Genomic DNA, 7,644 nt, shown 5'->3' with positions numbered 1-7,644 from the left:
TTGTTTTCAAAATGTAATTATTTTCAAATGTATAAATATTTTTAATTTTTGCAAAATTACTTGTTTGTTCAATTTATAGTTAAAACCCTGATGAAGATCACCGGCGGTGGTCGAAATATTGCTAAAAATTACAAATCAAACAATTATATAAAACACCAACACCTTTTTTTTGTAAATTGTTCGATGACCTCGAGCCAAACCAAGAAGACAAAGTTATATATTTATTTATATTTAAAAAATACTCTCTTATTCATGCATCCACAGACACTATTTTTTCACACAGAGTAAATCCATGTGAGCAACATCGCTAACACTAATCGCGTTTCTTTTTTTGCGTAAGAAAAGTACTTGTTACACATCGACTGTGGTTGTGTTCTTAATGAGCGTCCCCGAAATGTAAATTTTTCCTAGATGAAATAACAAGTTATGACGAAACGAACACATTTCTGCAAATTTTTCCGTTTGTTTTTTTTTTATATGGAGTTTCAACGCGAAAACCGAATATAGTAGCGGACACTATTTTAACGCAACATTTTTTATAACAAATTTGTTTTGCATTAAAATTATAATAAAAAACAAGTAAAAGCGTGCTAAGTTCGGCCGGGCCGAATCTTATATACCCTCCACCATGGATCGCATTTGTCGAGTTCTTTTCCCGGCATCTCTTCTTAGGCAAAAAATGATATAAGAAAAGAGTTGCTCTGCTATTAAAACGATATCAAGATATGGTCCGGTTCGGACCACAATTAAATTATATGTTGGAGACCTGTGTAAAATGTCAGCCAATTCGTATAAGAATTGCGCCCATTGGGGCTCACGAAGTAAAATAGAAAGAACGATTTATATGGGATCTGTATCGGGCTATAGACCGAGTCAGAACATAATAAACACGTTTGTTGATGGTCATGAGAGGATCCGTCGTACAAAATTTCAGGTATATCGGATAATAATTGCGACCTCTAGGGGTCGAGAAGTCAAGATCCCAGATTGGTTTATATGGCAGCTATATCAGGTTATGAACCGATTTGAACCTTATTTGACACAGTTGTTGAAAGTAAAAATAAAATACGTCATGCAAAATTTCAGCCAAATCGGATAGGAATTGCGCCCTCTAGAAGCTCAAGAAGTCAAGACCCAAGATCGGTTTATATGGCAGCTATATCAGGTTATGAACCGATTTGAACCATACTTGGCACAGTTATTGGATATCATTACAAAACACGTCGTGCAAAAATTCATTCCAATCGGATAAGAATTGTGCCCTCTAGAGGCTCAAGAAGTCAAGACCCAAGATCGGTTTATATGGCAGCTATATCAGGTTATAGACCGATTTGAACTATACTTGGCACCGTTGTTGGATATCATAACAAAACACGTCGTGCAAAATTTCATTCCATTCGGATAAGAATTGCGCACTCTAGAGGCTCAAGAAGTCAAGACCCAAGATCGGTTTATATGGCAGCTATATCAGGTTATGGACCGATTTGAACCATACTTGGTACAGTTGTTGGATATCATAACAAAACACGTCGTGCAAAATTTCATTCTGGTCGGATAAGAATTGCGCCTTCTAGAGACTCAAGAACTCAAGACCCAAGATCGGTTTATATGGCAGCTATATCGAAACATGGACCGATATGGCCCATTTACAATACCAACCGACCTACACTAATAAGAAGTATTTGTGCAAAATTTTAAGCGGCTAGCTTTACTCCTTCGGAAGTTAGCGTGCTTTCGACAGACAGACGGACGGACGGACGGACGGACGGACGGACGGACAGACGGACGGACATGGCTAGATCGACATAAAATGTCGCGACGATCAAGAATATATATACTTTATGGGGTCTCAGACGAATATTTCGAGTAGTTACAAACAGAATGACGAAATTAGTATACCCCCCATCTTATGGTGGAGGGTATAATTACATTTTATATAAAGATAAAAACCACTATTCTAATTTTCTTGATATTTTTTTTTCTCTAGCCATGCCATTTTGTGTTTGTATGTGATAGAAAATAGACATATATTTAACACGTTCGCACTTATTTTCGCGTTGCATGTGTGTGAAAGGGAACACATTATAATAATGGTCATATATAATTTGTACCATTAAATAACAATTTTATTTGTACAATTGAAAATATGTTCAGCGTATACTTTCTATACCAATCACTTGCCGTGATATAAAAAATATCGAAATTTTATGCCAAAAATAATTAAAGCAATTAGCACTCTTGTTGAAAAGAGTTTTATAAGTTAATACCATGTTTAATCGGCCAATTTAGGTCTATATTTTTTCTGTGACGGTAGAGCTCGGATGAGATGCTCTTTAGTTAGACGTCGGCGAAACGTTGGCTAACAATAGGCGGAAAATTATTACTTTGCTTATAGTGAGGAAAATTGCAAAGAATATAATAGTGACAACATTGGAAACTATGCCGACAACTATTAACAACTCGACAACTATTCACAACCTGAGGATAACTCATCCTCGAGTTACAAGAGCTCTTCGGAATGGTCCTAATGACGACCATCTTCTCGGTATACTTTGTCAACTTCTGGAAACAAGGCACACCATTATCTTGTCACTGCTGACCACAGTGTTGAATTAACGTTGATTTCGCGCTGCTCCCTCGATGTCTTCAATGACGTATCTGTCGAATCGCAAAAATCTTGACGATGTATGGGTATGCTTTGCATCAAGTTTCCTAGATTTATCAGTGCTCCGCATTGCACTCTCAATCAAAACTAGATCGCCTTCGTTGAACTGGAAAGGTGGTTTATATTTCGTGTCAAATCTGGCTTTTGACACCTCTTTCGTCGTCTCCTTGTCATCGGCAACCGCAGACAAAAATTTGTTACCACTATTGTCCCATAGTTGAAAATCAAAAATAAGAGCAATAGGTGAAAACGTAGTCGTAGCATTAACCGACGTATTGATCTTCCATGGGACATGTCTGAGTTCGTTGTCCCAGTCCTTGGAATTCCTTGAAGTCCTCAGGAAAACAAAATAGTTTGGTTCACCCGTTCGGCCAACCCATTCGCTCAGGGTGTCTGTACTGCAACCTTGATGTGTTGAATATCGGTCCCTTTACAATAATCGGCAAATATCGACAATATAAAAGCTGTTCCTCGATCAGTATTCGTCTTGGCAAACCAAAGTTTAGTGTCAGCTGGTTAAGCGGGCCCAACACTGGCTTCGTATTCGTTGATCGAACAGGAATAGTCGCAGAGTAACGAGTCATTGCATCAAAAATCACCGATATATATTCATTTCCACGTCGACTTACGATAAAAGGACCCAAGTGATCCATATGAATCACTTCAAACGGTACTCTTGAGATATCCACACCATACAGCTGGCATTCCTTCTTCCTTGGCTCTCGGCTAAAAGAGCATTCGACACACGATTTCATGTAGCCTTGTTACGGTTCGCCTTTTTGAAGCAGACGGACAACTATGCACCAACTAGCCTTAGTCGCTCTTAGGGGAGGTCCCATCCCGTTGTCCTTGCCCAGGGCCGTAGCAATAAAAAAATTTCATCATCTATATTCAAAAACATTCTAACATCATTGTCCACAATCTGATCTGTTGGGAAGCAGATTTTAACTTCCAGTTTCCCTCCCTACCAATGTCACTTAGTCTCCAAAGCATTGTCTAGTGACCCCACAAACCCGCCCACATCACATCACTTACCTCACGTTTACTTCACCCGCTTAAAAAAACTTTACGAAGACATCATAATTTCCTTTACATTTATGAATACATGTTTATTATTGTATTTAAACCTAACTCTATACTTTTAAAATATTTTAAATTAATATTCGTTTAATCGTTTTACAAAAAATCACACAAAAAAATAAAAAAAGGAAAATTAATACCAAAAAAAAATTATTTACTGTCTTTACTTTAAGAATTAGACCCTACAAAGTCATTATAAAACCCAAACGGGTAAATTAAACAAAAACTGAAAAACCTCCTTCACTTCCCTACCTAAGTGAGCTCTCTTAGTCCAGGCCTGTAAATTCGGTTACAACAAACACAATGAATTGATGAACTTTACGATACAACTTTGTAGACCCTATCTCCAAAAGTCTGAAAGTCAATTAATTAAAAAAAAAAATACATATGAATAAGCTAAAATTTATCTACATAAAGGATAACATACAGTAAATACAATATAAAATTCAACATCAATGTATGGTTATTGAGGAAGAATCGTCCGCAATCAAAATATTTTATAATTTAGGAGTGTTGTTATTGTGGATCATATTTCTTTGGCATCTCTGTGCTTCTATGTGTAAAGACCACTATCGTGTATACAAAAAACACAGGTTCAATTACAACGTGTGTGTGCATATGTGACCTTAGACATCTAATTGGACATGCCCAGCTGTGGACAAACAATGTTCCACAAGGCAAACAGTAAAGGCATGGGCAACACCAAAATACGTCTCTGCGAAGACTTACGTTCTTACGTCGGACGTTATTATTGGACGTCGGAAATGTTTGTGGCCTTTCTTATCTTGCGTTTGATTTTGATAAATAGCAAACTATATTTTTTTGTCCTACCTTGCTCCTCCCAAATATTATATCGTGCTTCGTGCGGTACCAGTAGTGCGAGATGTAAGTAATCCGGTGTGGCATTCAATACTGTTAGCCAAAGATTTTTAACACAAAAATAGATAGACCTGACAAAAATTAAATAAAACCCTTTAATTGTACTTTCTACAGATCATTCGCTTTCTGCTTCCTGATAATGTGCAATAAAAAAAACGGAAACTTACTTGATTTTATGCACGTATTAATGTCTATATAAATAATATCACGGGCAGGATGGCACGGAAGGCAATTGTTTGTAAAAAAGGTACTGGATAAAACTGTAACAAAAAAAAATTAAATCGAAATTTGTTTGCAAATTCACACTTTATTATTCTTTTACTAACTTTTTATTTCAAATTTTCAACACCCGATACACATAAAAAACTTTGCACCAAGTATACAAGCACACTGACATGGCTTTTTCTTCCTTAACTGGCATTTGTAGGGTCGCTTTGCTTGAGAAAACCTTCCAACAAACGACAACTTTACTTGAGGTCGCCATTCTAATATCATTGGTCTCATTCACTTCGAATAACTATTTGACCCTTTCTCTTATTTCCCCTCAATTTATCTATATCGTCTATTTGCCACTGCTCTCATAATTCTCTCGCATCATTTTCTGTTGGATCGCAAATTTTATTGAATGAAATCTATACGGTGTTATCCGTCATGAGTAACTAAGCCATACTACGATTCTGCCATAGTAATAAAAGCAATGTGTCCCATACATAAACAGTAGGAATAGATCCTGGATTTTTCCATTTTACCAGGCAAGAGATCTTTTTTAGATAACGCAAGTTGCGGATAGTTTTAGAGTCCATAGATAGGCTGGGCTGGCCTGCCAAATTATCTAATTATAATAACTATAAGAAATATGTTCTTTGAAAAAACTATTAGTTGCTAAGAATTAGAATTAAACAATTAGAAGTAAGAGTCTTACTAATGTAAATGAATTAAATTGGAAAATAAAACCAAATTACATAAACAGTCAAAACGCTGTATACACACATAAAATTTTCTTCATTAGCCTGTTGCGGTTTCGTTCCACATTACCCAATAATTTAATCTATTTTAATAATTTCTTCACTACTTTTCTTTTCAGATATTCTTCCTCTTGATGGTATGGATTGTTTCTGATGGATTACTTGCATGGAATCCGTTTCAATTATGCTGTTTTGGTTTCCCCACAAAAGCCCCATTCCCCCAATGCATTCCAACAAGAGGAAGCTCATGTGGATTGGGGTTCGGGAAAAGTCGCGGTGTCAACCCAGCCGCATACTGCCAGACTTTTCCTGCGAAAACATAAAACAAAATATGGATGCGCTCCTAATAAAAATATAGGGTGATTTTTTTGAGGTTAGGATTTTCATGCATTAGTATTTGACAGATCACGTGGGATTTCAGACATGGTGTCAAAGAGAAAGATGCTCAGTATGCTTTGACATTTCATCATGAATAGACTTACTAACGAGCAACGCTTGCAAATCATTGAATTTTATTACCAAAATCAGTGTTCGGTTCGAAATGTGTTCAAATTTTGACAAATTTTGTTCAGCGATGAGGCTCATTTCTGGTTGAATGGCTACGTAAATAAGCAAAATTGCCGCATTTGGAGTGAAGAGCAACCAGAAGCCGTCCAAGAACTGCCCATGCATCCCGAAAAATGCACTGTTTGGTGTGGTTTGTACGCTGGTGGAATCATTGGACCGTATTTTTTCAAAGATGCTGTTGGACGCAACGTTACGGTGAATGAACACATTTCGAACCGAACACTGATTTTGGTAATAAAATTCAATGATTTGCAAGCGTTGCTCGTTAGTAAGTCTATTCATGATGAAATGTCAAAGCATACTGAGCATCTTTCTCTTTGACACCATGTCTGAAATCCCACGTGATCTGTCAAATACTAATGCATGAAAATCCTAACCTCAAAAAAATCACCCTTTATATAAAACAAAACAAGGACCATCCCACCGATAGCGTCATGTGACATCTACAGTTCTCCTTAGGCCCCTCCAGCACGCATACAAACACGGGGCTGGGGATATAAACGTGGTTCTGGAGGCCACCCGTGTTTCTTTTTTTTGCGCCTAGCGGCTGGACTTTGTTCATGTGCCGCAACAGCCATTCGCATAGATCCTTATTCGTCTGAACCGAAAATGCTGCCCTATATTCTTAATGGTACCATCTACTCCTATATATTCAGCTTCATCATGCCATTGTTGAACAATGGAATGCCCAACATATCATTCTCCTCGTTAGTTCGTCTTCATTTGTACAGTCTGTGTCATTAAATCAGAAACTCCTTACAGTAATGCATCCGCTGAGATGACTCAACTTCACCTCTCATTATGGCCATTATCTGCACAAGATCAGGATCAGGATCGTGCAAATCCAGTCATCTGTCGCGAGCTTTCCCAGACGATGGCAAGAGATAAAATCATATCCAGACTTAACAACCAGCGCGACACACGTGGAACTATCGGTGCCATGGTTTTCATACTCGAAATAGCAGAGCAATCGAATCGACCTGGATGATAATTGCGGCAAGTTCTGTGCTGATCGCATTTATGTGCATTTCTTGGTCTTTGTTGATATCGTATAGACCCAGAACTGGTTCATTAGTTGTCGCTTGAATCAGAACTCTAAACTGTGAGTGATGAAAGCAGTGTAACCCCTTCGACCGTTCATCTACTTTAATCTGGTATTATCCGGACATTAAATCATGAGTTTTTTTACCTGAAGTGTCGACAGTACACCATCCACAGTTGGCATTGGCCGTGGCTGTTTCTCAGTTACCTCATTTAAAATCCGGTAATCAACACACATAATTGGTCCTCACCATTTGCCTTTGGCGCTGGTACAATCGGAGATACGTCTAACGATGATGACGGACGGATAATGTCCAAATCCAAAAGCTCATTTACTGTTCGGTTGAACACTTGTTGTTTTGGAATCGATATCGTATATGGGTTACTCACGACTGATTTGGGAGATGTCGTCGATATATCTATCTTTATTGCATTACATTTTTATAC

The 7,644-nt window shown here is 37.7% G+C and overlaps 1 long non-coding RNA gene across 1 annotated transcript; it reads right to left on the bottom strand.

Annotated features, from left to right (window-relative positions):
- Positions 1 to 3,832: 3,832 nt before the first annotated feature.
- Positions 3,833 to 5,586, bottom strand: LOC106092391 (uncharacterized). The gene is made up of 3 exons (XR_001222148.2): positions 4,951 to 5,586; positions 4,792 to 4,884; positions 3,833 to 4,695 (listed from the first exon to the last, which is right to left on the bottom strand). It is a non-coding gene; the product is annotated as an uncharacterized LOC106092391 (long non-coding RNA).
- Positions 5,587 to 7,644: the final 2,058 nt, after the last annotated feature.

This window comes from Stomoxys calcitrans, chromosome 1 (assembly GCF_963082655.1).
Source record: "Stomoxys calcitrans chromosome 1, idStoCalc2.1, whole genome shotgun sequence".
NCBI classification, from domain to species: Eukaryota; Metazoa; Arthropoda; class Insecta; order Diptera; family Muscidae; genus Stomoxys; species Stomoxys calcitrans.
Note: the sequence above shows the minus strand (reverse complement) of the source record. Positions and strands in the feature narration are given on the sequence as shown.